The sequence below is a fragment of the Scophthalmus maximus genome, chromosome 20, assembly GCF_022379125.1.
Source record: "Scophthalmus maximus strain ysfricsl-2021 chromosome 20, ASM2237912v1, whole genome shotgun sequence".
Lineage (NCBI taxonomy): Eukaryota > Metazoa > Chordata > Actinopteri > Pleuronectiformes > Scophthalmidae > Scophthalmus > Scophthalmus maximus.
The window spans coordinates 10,857,703-10,876,700 of NC_061534.1; the positions used below are offsets into that span (position 1 = coordinate 10,857,703).

General features: G+C 41.6%; 1 protein-coding gene across 1 annotated transcript in view; it reads right to left on the bottom strand.

Moving 5' to 3' along the window:
- The window catches only part of brinp1 (bone morphogenetic protein/retinoic acid inducible neural-specific 1), a 130,096-nt gene extending 116,155 nt beyond the window's left edge, over positions 1-13,941 (bottom strand). Inside the window, exon 1 of the mRNA XM_035608874.2 lies at positions 13,798-13,941. The gene's annotated coding sequence lies outside the window, so the exon portion shown is untranslated. The remainder of the gene's footprint in view (positions 1-13,797) is intronic.
- Between the last annotated feature and the right edge of the window lie 5,057 nt (positions 13,942-18,998).

Here is an 18,998-nt window from a genome sequence, read left to right on the forward strand (position 1 = left end):
GTTCAGATCTCTATTGCTCATCTTCCCTACGGTATATATCTAAACTCCTCAAAGCTTTAGTGCTACCCGCCTGACAGGAGGGCAAACATACCGTCCTTTCCATACTGTTTCACAAACTCTGCAAGCGTATGTCGTCAAACGTGTGCAGAATTGGAACTCTCAGATAAGGCAGCGAACATAAAACATTCAAATCCAGCCTTGGCAAACATCTGATCCAAGTTTTTTTTCATTTGCCCCAGGCATCTCTGCCCAGTGGTCAGTTTGATTATCTGTGTGCAATACTCTTGACATTAAGTATGCATTGTCTGTTTAATTACAGGTTAATCAATTGTTGAACAGATCATATTGATGAGGCAATATTTTATAGTATGTACAGTTTGCACTTATGGTCTACTGGCAGGCTATTTTGCGATGAAAAACATAAAAATGTGCACCACTGAGCAATAGCAATGTAATCTTATCAGATAAGTGTGTATGGCGTAGAAGCAGAGAGCCATGTGGCGTATTGTTGAGCAAAAGAGCAAAATTGTAAATACGATGTAGATAGCATGATATATGCTTTTTTTCTAGCTTTGATTTGAGTGGCATTTGAGTATTTTTTGGCCACAAGCAGTCAGTGGAGTGTCTCTTACTGACATTGGCTATGAAAAAAATCTGTTAACGCTGACTTTGGTGAGGGGGCGGTGGGCTTTCTTTGCTGTGACAGAGAGTGTCTTGCTTGATATAACCACTAGGAGACACTGCAGTCAGAAATTTCCAATTACATAAGGTGGACTTAGGTCTTGCTTTTAGTTTGCACTTGAACCCTATGACAACATTATTTTAGAAAACTGTGAAAGGGGAATTTTGTTTCCACATTTTAACGAATCACAAATTAATCATCTGCCACTGTGTTTTCATTCACACCTTGGTGAAATTATCATGGATGAATCAAACATTGAAATACACCAAGTCTAAGACCCTGGTTAAACCTTGCAAGTGTGCTAGCATCTCAGGTTAGGTGTCAGTATCCTTGTTAGGGCCCTCTATCCCACAATTTTTTTTTTACTGTTATAATGATAAAATGTCTGAGTTCACACCAGTCAAAATTGATGCTTTCCAAAAATCTAATTGGGTTCATTTCCTCAGAACTCTGTCATCACCATCACCCTCCCACACAGTGTGATGTCTGGCCAGGTGGAAGAATTGTTCTATGGCAACAGCTTTGAAATTATTTTTGGATTTTGGTCCTCATTTTCTGTATTAACGAGAAAGGTCAGAGCAGCAGTGAATGACGGTATTATTTTCTATACATTATCGGCAATATATCTACTAACCTGTATTCCTCTCTAAGCCTTATGACACTGAACATGGTTCCCCTAAAATCATCTGCAGTTGTCTAAAAGTACAAAGTGTACTAGTAACAACCCACCGCACCCGCCATCCCCTGACTTTAGTGGCAGTAACAATCGATTTATATGATCCATTCGGCTCATATGCCTCGCTGCAGAGCCAGTCTTCATCACCCAGAGGTACATGTTCTGGGTGCATGACAGATGCATGACAGATAAAAACCCGGCGACTTCTACAGAAATTGCTGCAGCATTGCACCATAACCACCACCCCTATTTGAAACGAGAAGATTACATATGTGATTTATGAGACACACAATTTCTGTTGCATTACATGTGGCATCACTGAGAGGTCTCGTCTTGTCTCTTTTTTCAACTGCAAAACCTGCCTTACTTGTAAAAAAAAACATCAGAGTATTTGCTCCTCCTCCTGTTCTGTTAGCGTCCTCCATGTCTGGGGCATATATGCAGGTGAGGGCCACTGGAAAGTGGCCGTCAGCCCTGTCATTTGTCAACTGTCGTCTTCAAGGAGATCTTCAGCTCCTTTACTCAACAACGTTGACATTGTGCAGTGCATCATCAGACATGCTATGCGAAATACACCACAATTTACACAACTGTAAAAAAAAAAAAGAAAAACTTGGGGGACTATGATCTGGCCTGCTGTTCATAAAGCAGAACTACAGTCAATGTAGTAGATGTAAGTGTCAGTGTTTGAAGGTAATAACAATTTTTTCTGTTTATCTGCTGGAGGACAATTTACTCCTGGACCTCAACTAGAGCATCCACAGACTGAACAGGAGTTGCACTGTTGCATCTGGCATGAAAACAGTGGACCATGTGCTTCACGCTCATGCCATCTCCACAGCAGAGGACAGGCTGCCGAACATTATGGACGACCAGCATGAATCCCTGGCATCCAGCTATGATTTCCAGTACTCTGACAGTGGTACTGGGGTCTTACAAGACCACACAAAAGCTGTCCTGTTCGGGAGAATAGGAAAATGTGATTCAGGTTTCTCAAGAGAGGAAATAAACCTTTTTCAGAGTTGACAGTGTATCAAAAGACCTATCTGCTATAGCTTGACCATCATTTTCTTTTTAAAAGTTGAATTATAGAGCAAATAGAGCTAGAAGGTGGTAAGTGATCATCACAAATTATTATTCATATTAACACCAACAGTCTACTGACTAACGTATGTAATGAAAACACACATGTCTGCACTTACTGGAGTAAAGCCATTATTAACTATAGAAAAAAAATTACTGAAAACATGACAAAAAGAAAATTAAATTAAAATTACTTCATAAAATTTGACATGATAAACTGAGAAGTGGCTACTGGTCAACATCCAAGAGAAGTCAGGCAGTCCTCTTGATACATAGGAAAATAGTTGACTTGAATTTTTACTGAGCTCAAGAGAAGTGAATCTCCTCTAAAGTTACTTGCCAGTAATGCAGGAGGCTCTGACAAAATCAAAATCCAGGGGTCATCCAGCAAAAAAAAGTTTAATGTGCTTCAACTTTTGCCAGAACGCAATTCAACTTTACCTGGCAAAGAGCCCCGCTTGCCAATGAGACATGCAGCACACATTCTTGGTCGAAGCTTGAACAATATATTTCTACTGCTTATCTTGCAATCCTTGTAACAAAAGATAAAATGATTACCGCCAGAGTAATTCATCAGAGTAGTACAATCCTCCTTGTAACAGTTCTTCCTCTTAATATTATAAACTGGCATGCAGTGTTTTGGTACCTGGTAAGCCTTCAAACTCATCCGTTTATTTTCCAAACAGAGCACCTTTAATTTCCAAAAGCCCTGAAAACCCATTTTCTTAATCATCTCAATCTTCTCAACTATATGAGCAATGGATCCCACGTAAACACACAATGTCTGCCAAAGTTACAACAGTTGGGGCAATTTCATATAATAGATTTCTGTTGGGGGTTTTGTATTTCATCTGTGTTTTACTCACTGGTTTGTTGTGGAAGTGCAACCTCAAAAAACTAAATTTGATGACATCTGTAAGCCAGTGTCAATCCAATCAGTTAAAACTTTCTGCCCGTCCAGCACCCATGTCGTTTGAAAAGCAAATGTTAGGGGTACATTGCTATTTAGGTAAGCAAAATTCTGGTCTGAAGTCAGCGGCACAGTGTTCTGTAAAAACAGATGGTCTGCTCGTGGGCACAGTGAAACAGTTTCCTCTTCAGAGAAGTTTTCTTTCTTATTGTCTGTCATCTCTGTCATTGGTTTACGCCCGAAAACACACCCATAATGAAATCAGAGACAAAGTGCAAGCCTGTTGAACAATGGGGCTGGAACCTGCAACCTTTTGTTCCGCTGTTTAACTAGTAAGAGTCGATTAGGACACACTAACTTCACATGCTTCATGCACCATGAGAGCAGATAGTTGAAATAGAGCCATGCATGTTGTTTGAAATATCGTAATGTGTATTAAAAGGTTTTGTGACACTACACTACCAACAACAGTCATTATTACCACAACCCCAAGAGGTTCTTGTCATGGCAACGTTAACTCGCCGGTAATTTTAAAGGGATTGAATAAAAAAACATTGTTGTCCTTTTTCTTGTGAGGTCAGACATCCCCAGAGATTTGTTTGAGGCATTACATCCATCTCTAAAACCACTACATGTGCATCTTTTCACTGACCAGTCACATTAAACTTCAGCACCAGTCAATTGTTTGACTAGACCAGCTGTACAGTAAACCCACCTTTACCCTTCTTTGAATAAAGCATCTAGTAAATTTTTATCTCTGATGTACAGGTTAATTTGAAAGGGCAAACGAAGGATCGACTGCCTGTTGCGTTAAAAGACAACGAAGGCCTTTCCCTTCAGCTAATTAGAATATTTGAAATACTTACTGATGCAGTATTACCCTGATATTTGCAGACTATTTTCATTGTATTGCATAAGCCCATTAGGTACGAAATTGATTTGTTTGCATCAGTTTTTTTGTTTTGAACCTATGCAAACACACACCACAGTCTGTATGGGAAGAAAAACGGGGAAAGAAAAATGCAAATGGCCTGGGTGTTAGACGATACAGAGCAAATCATTGTAGATATGTGTGCATAATGTGTCCCTGAATATGACAGGCGAATGTAAGCGTAAACGTCTGGTTGCAGGCAGCGGGAAAGAATGCAACTTGACAATTGTGAGAGCGTTGGCGATTCTGGTTTTGGTATTCCCTTCAACACTAGGGAGAACATGGATGGTCTCAAGCCCGGCGCAGTAATGCATTTTCAAGAAAGCATCTGTCATAAGCTTTATATCTCTCAGCAAACGCGGCCCATTGAGCAAGATCTCTGCACCACAGCTTGATATGGCCATTCCTCCTCTTTCTGCTCCCTGTTCACACCACCTCCCCCCCTCTCTTCTCTACACCTGCCTCTCCAATCACGGATGATCCTGGTTGATGGTGACTTTGCCAAGGCCAGAATGCAATGCGTTGCTGTTGGGGTCAGAGTCGAGGGAGTTTTGACTGGTCCGCCAGATATTGGTCTCAAGTAATTTAGTGGAGTTTACTGCGGGAACGCTTTCTTGAAAAATAAAACAACCTTGCAGTTGTTGACGGAGGACAGCAGGGTTTTTGGAACTGGAAGGTAACGTAAGTCACGGACGAATAGTGACATTTCATTATCCCTTTGAGAAATATCACAGTTATGAAAACACTTTGTCTTGATAGAATAGCATGGCTAGTGTATTTTTATATTCCACGTCTGATTTAGTACATATGCCTCATGATTAGACTTAAGAACACATTCCTATTCTGCATAATTGTCAGGCATACCCTTTAGATAAAAATGAATGACCTTTAGCATACTGACAAGCCTTACTCTCTGGGTAATCTAACCCATCACCATTAAAATCATTTACCAGGTGGGGGGCTGATAAAGCTTACCTAGCTTTGATGATACTACAAGGGCAGCAGCAATTTGCAGATACAAATCAGAAAATGATTTTGCATTAGCAATCATCCCTGGGTATTTGCAAATGCCAGGGGGGATGCAGGGGAAAAAAAAATATGATTATACGCCATTTTCTGCACTTCAGTGACTTTTTAATTGAGGGGAAACTGGCATTTAATTAACAATTGACCAAAAGGAAATGAGCTTTATTGATTTGTTTGCCGAGGAACAACATTCATCTATGCATGTGCAGCTCACTAGTTCGCTCCTTAGAGGGAACGGACAGAGACGGAGTTGTGTATCAGCAAATATTGTAGCAAACACTTTGAATTCCACGGTGAGCATTCAATATGCAGACACGTGTCTTCAGGGAAGGGAACGACTGGCCTGAATAATGGGTGAAATTACAACAAATTTGTGTAGCTAAATATCCTGAAATCTAATTCAAGTCATTCTCTTATTGAAAATGAATAGATATCAGAGATGACTATTTGAGGGCTGCTGCTTTCCGTCAGGCTTAAAATATATATTTTAAGCATGATTATATATATTATGAATTACATGTCCTGTGAGTGCTGGCCTAAAGGTAAGATTAGCATCTAGGTTCAATCCCAAGACTAAAGCAGGATTAAATCTTTGAGGGAAAAAGTGAAAGAGCAGCATTCGTCCAGCCCTCATCAGCACCAGTGTGGTGCCTTGAGCAAGTCCCTTAGTCCCAACTGCTCTGCACAAGCACATCAGACTGTGGATGTACTGGGAGGCTTCCAGGTGTTAATGTGACCTTGCGAATGTGATCAGGGCATTTTGTGTAAAAAAAAACAAAAAACAAGAGTGAAACTACCATGAAGAAAGGTTGAAAAGAATCATCTGACAAGATGTAATACGTATAAAACATTATACAACAATAATCTGAACTGAAGAACCAACGTGATCCACATCCAGAATGCATTTCATCATTTTGCTGCACTTGATTTTAATCAGTGGTGCCACAGACGCCATATGGTCAGCAACAGCTCTGAGAAGCTTGGTGTATTGTGAGTATTCAGAAGTAGAATTACATTGTATTTGTTGGCAGCAATGTCATGTAAAAAAAAATTTAATTTATTAGTCCTATTTTCTTCTTTCCTTATTTTTAGTTTGTTAATCTTAAAATCTAGTTTGTCTCATTTCTCGGTCCTTAGCTGCAGAGGGAGCGCTACTCGCTTACCACGCTGCTCTCCGGGGTAAAATCTTTCCACTACATCAACTCATCTTGTCCGCTTGGTGAAGACGGGTGCAGGCAGCTGCGGACCCAGGGTGAGTCTGGGTGAGACGGAGGCAGCTGCCCAGAGGAAGAGAGGCCTTGCCCAGCTCGGCTCTGAGATAGCATTATCTTCTGCCTTCTGCTTATAGACACTGGGAATTTACAGCTCACGGTAACTTAACACGACAAAGTGTCTGGCTTTTGCTTGACATCTAGTGCCAGCAAAAGAGAATATTTCCAATGCGTCGTTAGCTGTAAGCACGGTTGGTCCGCATTAGCTCGAAGGGATAACTTGGCTTGTTCACTCCGTTACGTGAACGCTGCTGTCACCCTCAACATCCCGCCAAAAACCTAACAGTTCAATAAAGCATTGCTTGATGAGAAAAGAAAAAAACCCCAGAACAAATCGTTGAATATTCGTATTGAACAGCCAGCAGTCAAATGTGATTTGACTGACAAAAATTCCCAAGTGTATATCAAAAGAATCTTTTACATATAACAAGTGATTTTTCTGTGTAAAATACTTCTTTGCTTTTTTTTACTCTGGGAAATTGTAGAAATTCTCATTGCCTACGAGGTGAAAGCCCCATGTCAATGCGGTGAGCCAGTAAACAGTGTAAGGCAAAGCTAAGACACGGGAACACAGGGTAAAAAAAAAAGCTGAAACTCCAACTGTGCTTTAACTTCTAGGGTAAACAAATAGATGTTTGATTGCCGTATTTCAACAAACACATGCGCACGCCTCACATCTACTTGTTAGGAGGCGGCTGGTGGGTGGCGGGGACGCTTCATTCCAGATCTCCGTGCTAGCAGAGCTGCGTGGGCGGAGGAGCATGTCTGGAGAATGAAACAGAGCCAAGGTTGCAGCTCATAACACCGGGCATACACATGGCACCGACACACGAGTGCTCATGCACCTACGCACACTCACAGGCACCCAAACTGCCTCGCCGCGTACGAACGCGCACGCATAAAATTAGCTCGGGGCTCACACCTCACCTTGTCCGTGCCTGTGTGCTGGCAGGAAGCCAGCCTTGAATGAGTGGACAAGAGCGTTTTCCCCATCAGCACCATCCAGCCCCGGGTCTGATCATTACAGTTAAAATTAACTTACCATCCCGTGGCCTCGAACCCTCCTGTTTATCCCCCCTTTAATTTATTTTTACGCTCTCTATCTCTGCTCTGTCTAAAGTGCTTTGAGCTACACTGAAGTAAAGAGGGACCGTGGACTAGAATAAAGTCGAAGTGATAATAAACCTCCCAGCGCCGCCTCTCGTTTTATTACTTTTGCCGCATTTCATGGCATTAATATGTTGCCTGTTGCACGGGATTAAGTAGGAGCGCCCAAAGGAGAGTGAGGGGAGAGCGAACACAGCACATTAAAGGTATGTGAAAATGACTGATCTCTCGTCTCTTCCTTGATGGGTCTTGAACTTGTGGTGACTGCTGATTAGACTGACAGAGAAGTTCTGACTTGGTTTGAAAGCCGCCTGTGTTTGCAGCGTGTGTGTGTGTGTGTGTGTGTGTGTGTGTTTGTGTGTTATCGGGTGCTTGTCTTTTATGTATGAGTGCGGGTGTTTGCATAAATGAGCAGTCCAGTCATTCATCATGGTTTCATTTCTCAGCTTCATGAATAATGTCAGTGCATGTGCATCTACAGTATATGATGTCTCCCACTATAGGACTGTAGTGCAGCAACGGAGATCTCCAACCATTGTACGTGAGAATTAATCAATTAAAATGAATCAATTCACTGCACCAACTGCCATGTACACTTTGTTAAACTGTGCATCCCACTCATATGAAAATTATCGAGCATGTGTTCGGACGCTTATTAATAAAGCATGGGCGACTGTTGCCAAAAAATCGGAATCGTCTTTACTCATAGTCATGTTAGGGTAATGGGGCGGCAAAACTGCTACAAATGTTTATTTCTATTGAATTTTAAGAGAATAATATGAATAGCTTTCACAGCATTGTGGAATAACAGTTGGTTGTTGACAGTTAGTGATATATATAACTGGAAATAGATGAAGACAGAGCAAATCATAGGCACATAAAACCTTCTGTAATGAAAATATCTTGGAGATTCAGCCCAGATATGGAGCAAACAATAAATATGCTGTCCTGAATAAATAAAACTTAAGCATGAAGCTTCATTGTGAGTTGCAAGAGAAGTATATAGCCAGAAAAAGTCTTGCTGGTCTTACATTTAGAGACGTGTTAACATGGCAACAACATGGCCATTTCATTTCGCCAACCTTAAATGGCGCTGCACTTATCCCATAGACGGCTCGCCATATGTTTAGCAATACTGGAAGGAGAACTTCTTATTGTTTCCCTCAAATACACGTGTCTGTCACTACTGAGACAGGATAGAGATTCAGAGCATTTTCAAAAACATAGTTTGTGTGCCCGTAGTGATGAGCAACATCACAACTCCAAAAATGTAAAAAAGACAAGCAGTGCCACTGTAATATCGGGATTGAGAAACGACAGATGGCTGACAGCCCTCAGCTGACTTCACTTCCTGGTTTTCCAACATCCTTGGGTTTCAACCCAAGCAAAAGGGACATTAGAAATGGATTGAACTCAAGGATGTTTGACAGATGGACAGTGGAGACGCGGGGCTCGCCCCTAGCAGTCGTAATTAAGTTGCATAATTGCACATATAATGATTCAGTCTGCCTTCAGGTGAAAACACTTCATGACACACAGCAGAGAGGACTTTGTCATCTGCCTGCCTTATGTCATTCTGCAAAAAAACTAAAAAAGATACGCTTTGGTGGAGTATGCATCGAATGAATCAAGACTTTACCAAGGTGGAGACAGGCTACATTGTCTCGCTGGTAGAGGAAACAGTCCCCACGGTTACCGTTGCGGCTTTGCACCTGAAACCATCCATTCACAATGCTCTGATTTAAGGTCTGCAACTCCAGCATAGTATTAACATCCATAGAATAAAAAATGCGTCTTAAAACTTAAGGAGAACAGTTAAAGAGCTGTTTTACAGACACTTGCCTCACATACCGACTAAACAAGAAACACAGTTCAGGGTAAAAGTCAGCCCCCCTAAAAAAAACATACAATGGTTGAGCATTTGTGGAGCTGTCAAATACAGATCCAGAAGCAAGAAATATGGATTTGTTCACTGCATCTGAATTATTTAACTTTGCATAATAAAATGCGATGCACTGAGAACCTGTGTGCAGTGACTTAATTTACAACACTTTAGGTCCCTCCTGATTCCCCCGTAGATGCCGAGGCAGGTGAAAACTGTCGAGGCAGGAGATGCAGTAAATCTCTACGTGGACTCGTAGTTTATCAAACAAACAGAGTCTGGCGGTTGAAAAATCGCAACTCATGAGATTATTATCGATAACGTCCAAGTAGAAAAAGTGCCTGATGGAGAATAATGTGGTGGGGTCATTAGCGCACCGGCTGCATGGAAACCCAGAGGCTGCAGAATAACTGTGGATCCATCAAAGATAACCTCTCCATCAAAGTAACCTGCCAATGAACTTTTGAAACTTATGAAAATTTGCATATGATGTTGTTTTTACATTATGAAAAGAACAGTACAGTATAATATTTTACAGGGGGATGGAGATGCTGAGATTCCTAAAAGATAGGAAACTAACGGTCGCCAGTTCTTTCTACTGTGCACCCCAGGCCATGCCAACTGCTCTCACAGTTTCCGCCCTCGTCTTTGTCGAGGCGGTAAAAGAAAAATGAAACATGCAGGAACTCTTAAAAGCATTCGGCTGCGAGCACAGCATCACGTTACTTTTAAAACACGGGGGCCCATCACATCCGGCATCCCTTAAAGCGAGGCACTCAAACACAAGGTAAGAGATGTATGGTCGTTTTGAGGAAGATATAATGGCCAGAGTTGCTGATGTACAGAGCGGGAACAGGTCACATTTGTGTGTGTGTGTGTGTATGTGTGTGTGTGTGTGTGTGTGTGTGTGTGTGATTTGCATGCTGTAAATAAAGAAACAAGCCATCGCAGTTAAATTGCAGATAATATGTGAGGCCCCTTAAATCAACCACGCTGTGACAACAATGAGTATCCGCCCCTACAATGTCCCTACCGTTTATGTGTGTATTGCATCTTGCAGACACGTAATATTGCACTATCTGTGTTTGTAATACGGCAAATCCAATCGGAGAGTGAATGCAGCCACAGGGAACAGTTCTTGCTTTGATATAAAATTAGATGATGGGCAGTAGTACAGATGCATCTTCAGCATAAAACTCCAACATATGATGAATGACTGAATCCCAAACTTTATATTGAACTGAACAGAGGATGATGTAACTCTTCATAACACGCATTCTCTGCAGACGAGGAAAGAAAGCTGTATCGCCGTCGGTTCCTACGATAACTCGCGTACGCCAACTCGTGAGTCCTATGCCCCAACAGAAGAACACCGGGTTGACCAAAAGGTGCCCGACTAAAAATAATGACATTATAACCCAGTATGGCATCATTAGCGGGGGGTTCATAAGAAAAAACAGCAGGGAATTTACAACAGGTAATGGTAATGGTCGCGCCAAACGGACGCCGGATACGGCGAGGCAGCCATGATGCGTATGCTTAGTTAAAAGCAAAGTATATCTCTGGCCTTGTGTCTTAAAATCGTTGTGTTGCTGTAACTTCAGGATTCACAACAACATTCTGACCAATTAAGTGCAACCTGATGTTAACTGAGGGAACGCACTCTCCAGTCGAGAATTTTTTTTACCCCTTCTTGTAACTTCTGCTGCGCTTGAACCAGAACGAATGTGGTGAACTGTCGGTATTCTTTCATGAATGTGTCCTAACAAGCACTGAATCTGACATCAGTGACAACGGCCATACATCCTCCGTCGCGGTGAAGACACAGAAAGGATTCGGAGACTCCCCAGAGCACACAGTTGTTGCCTGGGCGTCAGACCGAGCATGCATCAGGATGAAAAATGAATGGAATTGCTCAGTCCTTCATATTGACACTCAAGTCCAAGACATTGTGTATGTGTTTGCCATGTACCAGAGGCAGACACACACCATCAAAAATACTGGTAGCTTTTTGTTTTCATTTGATTATTTTTATCAATACAGCTACCAAAAACATTAGATATTAAAACCCAAAGAGACTATTCAGTCTATTCAGTGTCATCATTAACACTAATGGAGAGTTATGAAGTACAACTATGAATGACATTATTGTCAATAAAGAGATTTGTCTATGACGCAAAAACAAAAATAAGACTTCCACTACAGCGTGTTTTTTGCAGCTATACAACCTTTTTTTCATTACATTGGAAAACATGGTTTTCCATCCATGTTACAGCATGTGCACTCCAGTATTAAACAGTTATGTATATGATGTACCCAAGTGAGCTTTGAGCTACTTAGATTTACAAAGAATACAAAACACGTCATCTGTTTTCAAAGAAATGCAGTAACATGTACGATAGATTCCAAACAGTATACAGATTCTTTGTTTTTGATAGACTGCAAGATTTGTCGGCTAGTATAGTATGTATTTATAGTGTTATTTAAAATATTGATTGGTATTTAGATCTCCCACACTCTTATTGATTACCAGCTTTTCTTAAACTTTAAACATTTTAATAAGTTATAAGTACTGATTGTGGGGATATACAGCTTTTATAAAAACCAGGCAAGCTGAGTTTTCATTAGTTAACATCCCGAGGCCATGGGGTAGGATACCAGAGTTCAACGTGTGAGTCTCTTTTGCATATAACATAATACAAGAGAAGTTTGAATTACGGTCTGTCACCTGCAGTTAAACACGAAGATGAAGTTTGCCCACAAACCTTTTTCAGTATTTTTTTTGTGAATACAAAGGGTGAGCAATGGGCTGCAACATCAGTGAGTGCTGACATGGGGTTATACTAATGATGCAATGCCTGAGGCATATAGACAGGTTTGCTGTAGGGGGCCAGGCCTGAATCCCAGGCCGCTGATGTTTACTGCTGACAGATATTGACTTCTCAAGCGCGGCCTTATGTGGCTGTGTTGGTGATTACCGTGTTCTGCTTGTTGACATGTGGAGAGTGTCGGACGCGTTCATGGGTCTGAGGCCCCCCACACCATGGCACTGTGTCGTAGTAAATATGTCTTGGTTAGAAACCGGTCCCTTTTTTTCTATTTCATTTTTCCCTACATACGTTCCATATCTAAAATTGTGCCTTCTAATTTCCGTCCGCACCGACTGTATGCACTCCATCCTCCGCTCATTTCTTCTCAAGTCCTTTTCATGCTACAGTATTCTACAGTGGCTCCGTTGTTTGTCCCTGCTTTCCTTGATTACCCAATTATCCAAGACGACAAGCTCTTGATTTGAATCACTCAATCGGCAAAGCGTAGCATTTCACTCTCTTTTCATACCACGTACGATGGATGAAATCTAAAAGTAACTGCATAATTGCAGTCCAATAATGTAACTTGGTTCTCCTCTATTATTAGCCATAATACTGAGGGGGAAAAAATGTGTTCATAAATGAGAAAAACACTTTGCTGCTGCCTACATATTTTTTCTGGAGGCAACCTATTCTCTCTCGCGCGCGCGCACACGCACGCACGTACGTACGTACGTACGCGCACACACACACACACACGCACACGCACGCACACCAGGGGCAGCAAGCTTTCATGCATGGTGCCGACCTAACAGTTTGGTTCAATGTATTGCTCAAAGACACAGGAAGAGGACGCCCACGGATTTAGCCTTTAAGTCCGCTCTACCTGCTGAGCAACGTAATTCTTTGCCTTCAATCATCACAACAAACAAACTGAACATACACCGATCAGCCACAGCAGAAAACGGCATAAAACTGGCTTTTATCTTGCTTCTCTGTCAATGTTGCAGATTCAGCCACTAGTAATAAAAATAATAATAATAAAACCATTAACAGGACCGTTTCTGTGCGGGCCCAGACAAACATATTGCTGGATCACTAAATAAGCCTAAGCCCGGATCAGAAAGCCTTTCAGGCCACAGTGCACATGTTGTTGTTATTGTAACACGTTGACAATCTAAAGCCAGGGCGCCAGTGAGAGACACATCTGACAAATAAGTGAGGTCAAAAGCGGAGACAAATCCCCTCAAGGGATCGCTGAACTTTGGACCATAACTTTCATGAACCGAGCATTTCATCCAACCACAACACACACACACACACACGCACACACACACACACACACACACACACACACACACACACACACACACACACACACGAGGCACACACACATCAGACACATGCAGGTGGACTTACTCTTTGCAGTCACGAAAAGCAGCATCCGTCAAAGTCCTACAACCGCAAAAATAAAAACGTATAACTTTCAAATTCTGTGGCCCAAGCCTCATTCCAGAAGTTTCCTTTGGTGTAAAAGTCATTGTTGTCTGTGTCTCCGTGGTTGAAGTTCCAACAGAAACTGCTCATGTCTAACGCAAACAAATGTAAACGGACACAGGACTCAGCTCAGGTGCTCAGGTGGAGCTAATTACAGCTTCCTCTTTGTGGCCCCTCCTCCGCCCAGAGCATGATGGGAAATGTAGGCTACAACCAAAAGCTTAAAGCCAGCAGTGTATGAACGGTGAGTGGTAGTTGTACTGTCAAGCGCATTGAGTGGTCGATAAGAGAGGCGCTATAGACAGTAAATACGGTCAAGTTACCACCTTCTCTGGCTTAAAAAAAGAACTTAAGACTCAGTGAAATGAAGAGTGTTTATGAATAAAGGAAGTGACAAACCAAACATCTGTTGTCACGTCTGGCCCCCACTGACCAAGATAATGTGTGTAAGAAGTCAGTAACCAGCAGACACTAACTGCATTTTATATTTATATTCATAGTCCACAAACAATGTAGCTAAAATATGAAAGCTGGGGGTCCCGCAGGGTGCTGACTCTGCTCTTTATTTAATCCCAAAGGTGAAGTGGGAATTTTGATAACGATCCTTCCCCATGCAGACGAGCCTTGGGGACTCTCATCATTGATGCTTCCTTGACACCGACTCCTTTGGAATTTAAATGGATTCCATTATTTCTGCTTTCATGTCAGTAATATTATTTTTCTTCTTTTAGTCGAGAGGAGTCATAATAAAAGATACAGGGCAGCAACTCATTTACGTATCAACTTATCTATTGTTATTTATTCATCTTTTGAAGATATTCTGAGTAATCGTAGTTAGACCATGAAATGTTAATGAACAGTATGGGCCCCAGGAACTAATGCGCCATTTTAAAAGCACAAACAAATCAAAAAGCACAAACAAAACAAATGTTTCGGGGTGGTTTGTCATATTAAACTTTCCAACAAAACGCAATACAACTGAATATTTAACAGTGCCATATTTCATGGTATCTACAATGATCGAGGAGTTGAATTACAGAAACAAATCTTCTCGCCAACAAAAAATGTAACATAAGCGATTCAGCATAACTTATGTATGGTATCACAGTAGACTTGGCTACATGTACTTTGTACATGGCCAACTCCACCTTGTAAGATTGACAGCTATTTTTTTCTTCATGTAGAAAAACTAGTGTTCTATCTATTCCCAGGTTTAAAAAAAAAAAATTCTGTCAACTCTGTAAATGCAATTTAACCCATCAAATTTTCCACGTATTTTCCTTTTGTCTGCACAGCAATAGATAGATGATATAAATATGCTTATTATGTCATGAACATATCCGAGATCACGTGCCTCCCAAACCTATCCCGTGATAAAACAGGCTAGAGAAATTAATAGGATTTTTATGCAAAGGAGGGATGAAAGATATCTTTTCAGAGACATACACAAAGGGTATTAAATGATAAGGAGTCAGATACTGAAGCCAAAGAGCACATCCAGCAAAGCTCTCTATGGAATCAGTCTATAATCTGAGCTCCACTCCCAGTCGAGGCTAAATGACACTTGAGGACCAATACTGGGTTGGTGAACCATAACGAAAGTTACCATGAGCAATTGTCATGAAAACTGGAATGACTGAAATGTTTAGTGTGTATTACTACATATATGAATAATGACAATGATGATAAAATTGCAAAGATGTAATTGATAGTTTAGAAATATTTCAAAAGAACAGTGGCAACCCAGCGTCACGTCACCCATTGTTTGTGAACTTTTGTTTTGAAGCTTTGAGTTTAGCATTTTGACCAGCGCCATCTTGTTTCTTTTACAACCAGACTTCGGAGCGGGCTGGGGTGGGTCTGACCGAGAGCTCGTCCACTGCACGCCCACCTACACCTGCAGGTGGGCGTGCATCTGGTACCAGCTGTCAATCCCGCTGTATCCACGCTCCAATGTAAACAGTGATTTATCCTCTCTTTTTATACTAAATGAGACCACAATTTACAAAGTGAACATCATGCTGCGATGAAGAAGTCTTGAAACTAGCGATTGAGAACATAAACCCCTCAGGAAAATGTTTACTGACGTTATAAATCAAGATTCATTTTCTCATCGACTTCTATCGAAACAAACTTCTTTTTGCAACCAGGGTGTCGCCCTCTGCTGGTGATTCCAGAGAATACAGGCCACAGGCACTTCCCCATTGGTTTCACTTTCCGAACCTGGTGACTACGTCCATTTTTTCCTATACAGTCTATGTGAAGGACTCAGCTCAGGATAAAATCACACAGTATATAGTCAGGAGTGGTGGTAAAGGTCAGCTCTGGCAGAGATTCAATTACTCTGCAGGAAAACCTATAAAGTGGAACCAATGTACAGTTTGCGTCTGCACTGCTCTCTGTGGAGCAGCATGATCTGACTTGAGCAGAGCAACAGCTCCAAATTTACACCCCCAAAAAACTCAGCTGTTCTTTGTGGCTTCCGCTTCAGAGAGAATTTTGTGTCTAGCATCTCAGCTCACCTCAGGGATTACAGTAGTGTACAAAGTAAACACTGAGATAGACAGACAGACAGACAGATAGATAGATAGATTGATTGATTGTAAGTGAAAAATGCTGTCAGAGACTGTCATGCTTACAATTTCATATCTGAGACTCAACCCAAAGTAAAGAAATTATGAAGGGTAAACACAAAACTTTATTTGGGACACAGGCAGCAGATAAAAGGAAATGACAGATCATCGCCTTGCAAAAGAGACTGAGTTGACACATTTATCTTGAGCCGTTAAACAAATAAAAGTTGTGGCTGAAATGAAATAAGCAGCCGGGGTCCAGGGCCTCTCTGCACGGCAGTGGCAAAAGTTCCATTCTCTGTTCACCCGATCTTTCTTGTGTGACAAATGAAGACATTCACAAAAACCTCATCAGCTCGAGGAACATATAGGCAAGACCTTTGTCGTCGCATCATTTCCCCGCATATAAGTTCTGATCTGAAGCATCGTCACGTCTCAAAAGTATACGCCCCGATGTTATCACTTACATCTGCTTTAGGACAATACACGACAGCGCAGATTAGGAGCTAGGGGGAATTTTTGTTTTTTTCAATTAATCAGGAGTTTAGGGGCAAAGAGTTTCAATTTAATCTCCCAAAGGAGGAGGCTTCATGTACCTCATTGAAGCATGTCAGAGTTCGGGGTTTTAAGGGATTGTGGCACAGGCTTACCGCGTCTGGACAGGGACAGTTATTGAGTGCACTCGTCCTTGGGGTCGGACAAGGGCTTACGTGCTAGTGATGAGAGTGACAATGGCAGTTGTCCCTGATTGTGTCCTGTAGTGTTTGGTTTTTGCAAAAGGAAATGAAGGGAAACAAAGTGAAAGGGAAGGAAGAAAGACGGATTCAGCTAATGCTGAAACCATTAGCAAGTCATTGAATTCAGTTAGAGTTTAACGGGATTAGTCAATCAATCAGATAGCCAGTAGACAGGAAATGAGTGGACAGAAATTTTTTGATAGATTCATTAGTCATTTGGTCTCAGTCGGCCTCGGGAGGAAGGGTTTTCGGCTTTTAGTTCGTTTCATATTGTTGCTGATTGAAAATCTTTTGTTGTTGTTGTTTAAGGTCTCTGATAAAAAGGAGTAGTCTGGATGAATCAACATCTGTGGGAATGTTGATGTTGATTTTTCTTTTACTACTTTGAACCATTTTTTAAAATATAAATCACAAATTGTAGTGTTTTTATTATCCTGACCTTGTTAAGTTGAGAGTCATGTCCTCGTTCTTGGCACTACACCGTATTGTCTGTTGTCTTCTCAGGTACTCAGGTGTTTTGAAGTCAATGATCAGAAGAAAGGTGACACCCCCCCCCCCCCCCCCCCCCCCGACTCATTAGAGTGAATTTTTTGCCCCTCATGAGAAATTTAAGCATCTCCAGGTCTTGGTCACCAGTAAGATTGATCGACTGTAGACCTCATTTCTGCCTCTCAGTCGGCAAGCAACCTCTTGGTGGCAGGCCTCGGTTGTGTTGATTAAGATACAACATTCATGCCTATTTTTGTCATTATGTACTCTCGGCCTTTCACTGCATTGCCAAAGGACACGGTTCTGAATATGTTTTTACTCGTGTTATCACAATTCTGCTCGTGTCAGTCCGTCAGGTTAATTAATTCCGGGGACGACAAAAAGGGGCCCTCGCCATATGTTCTCTGGTAGGAGCAAATGTAACCGAATATGGTCCAGTTTGCGCTGCGCAGCTTCACTCCTGTGCTGTTGACTGTGGCGGATCACAATGAGACTCCGGCGTTACAACAGAAATGCCCCTTGCACGTTTCACTTTTGCTTTAACTGATGATATAACCTTGCTTGACTTTTACATTCAATGGGTGGTTGTTGAATGTTCACAGCATTACCTCTAGACGTACCTTAGCACGTGTAGCCGTGACATATGCTTCATAGTAGCTTGTAAAATAATTAATCTGAAAATGAGTAAAAATATAGACACCCTACATTTTAAAGACGTTCATTTTCATGCCATTTTGCCGGTCAAAGCTCGAGGCCTTCATCATTGTGCTGGGCTCAACAAATAGCACCCTTGCCTGTTCTTGCTGATCTCCCTGATCACACCCTCTCTCCTCCACCTCGCTTCTCATTCCACATGATCCTTTCGGATTCAGTTGCTCAACCTGTAATGTCCACCCTCATTCAACCGCTTGAACTCGGAGCTGATTATTGAAGGTGTACAGACTCGCGCTCAGAATTCCTCTTTGTGCTCTTGTGCAATTCAATGTTTCACTACATCGCCCGTCCTCCTCTCAGCATTGTACTTTCGCCTTAGTCGCCTTCTTTTACAATTGAGAACGAGAACTTGACTGACTCTGACATTTTTAACTCGGCTGCACACACACAATTACCCATCGGTAAAAGTGAAACGGTTCCTCTGTGATGGTACACTGGCTGAAAACCACACATGATATATATTTTTATGTTTTCCCTTACACTGCCATAGTATTACTCAATCACACGATTACTAAAATATGCCGTCAAATGGGTAAATGTCACTTCACACCATCCATACATTCATCTCCAATACCTTTTCAGGATTGAGAAGGTCGGAGTAAATGCAGGA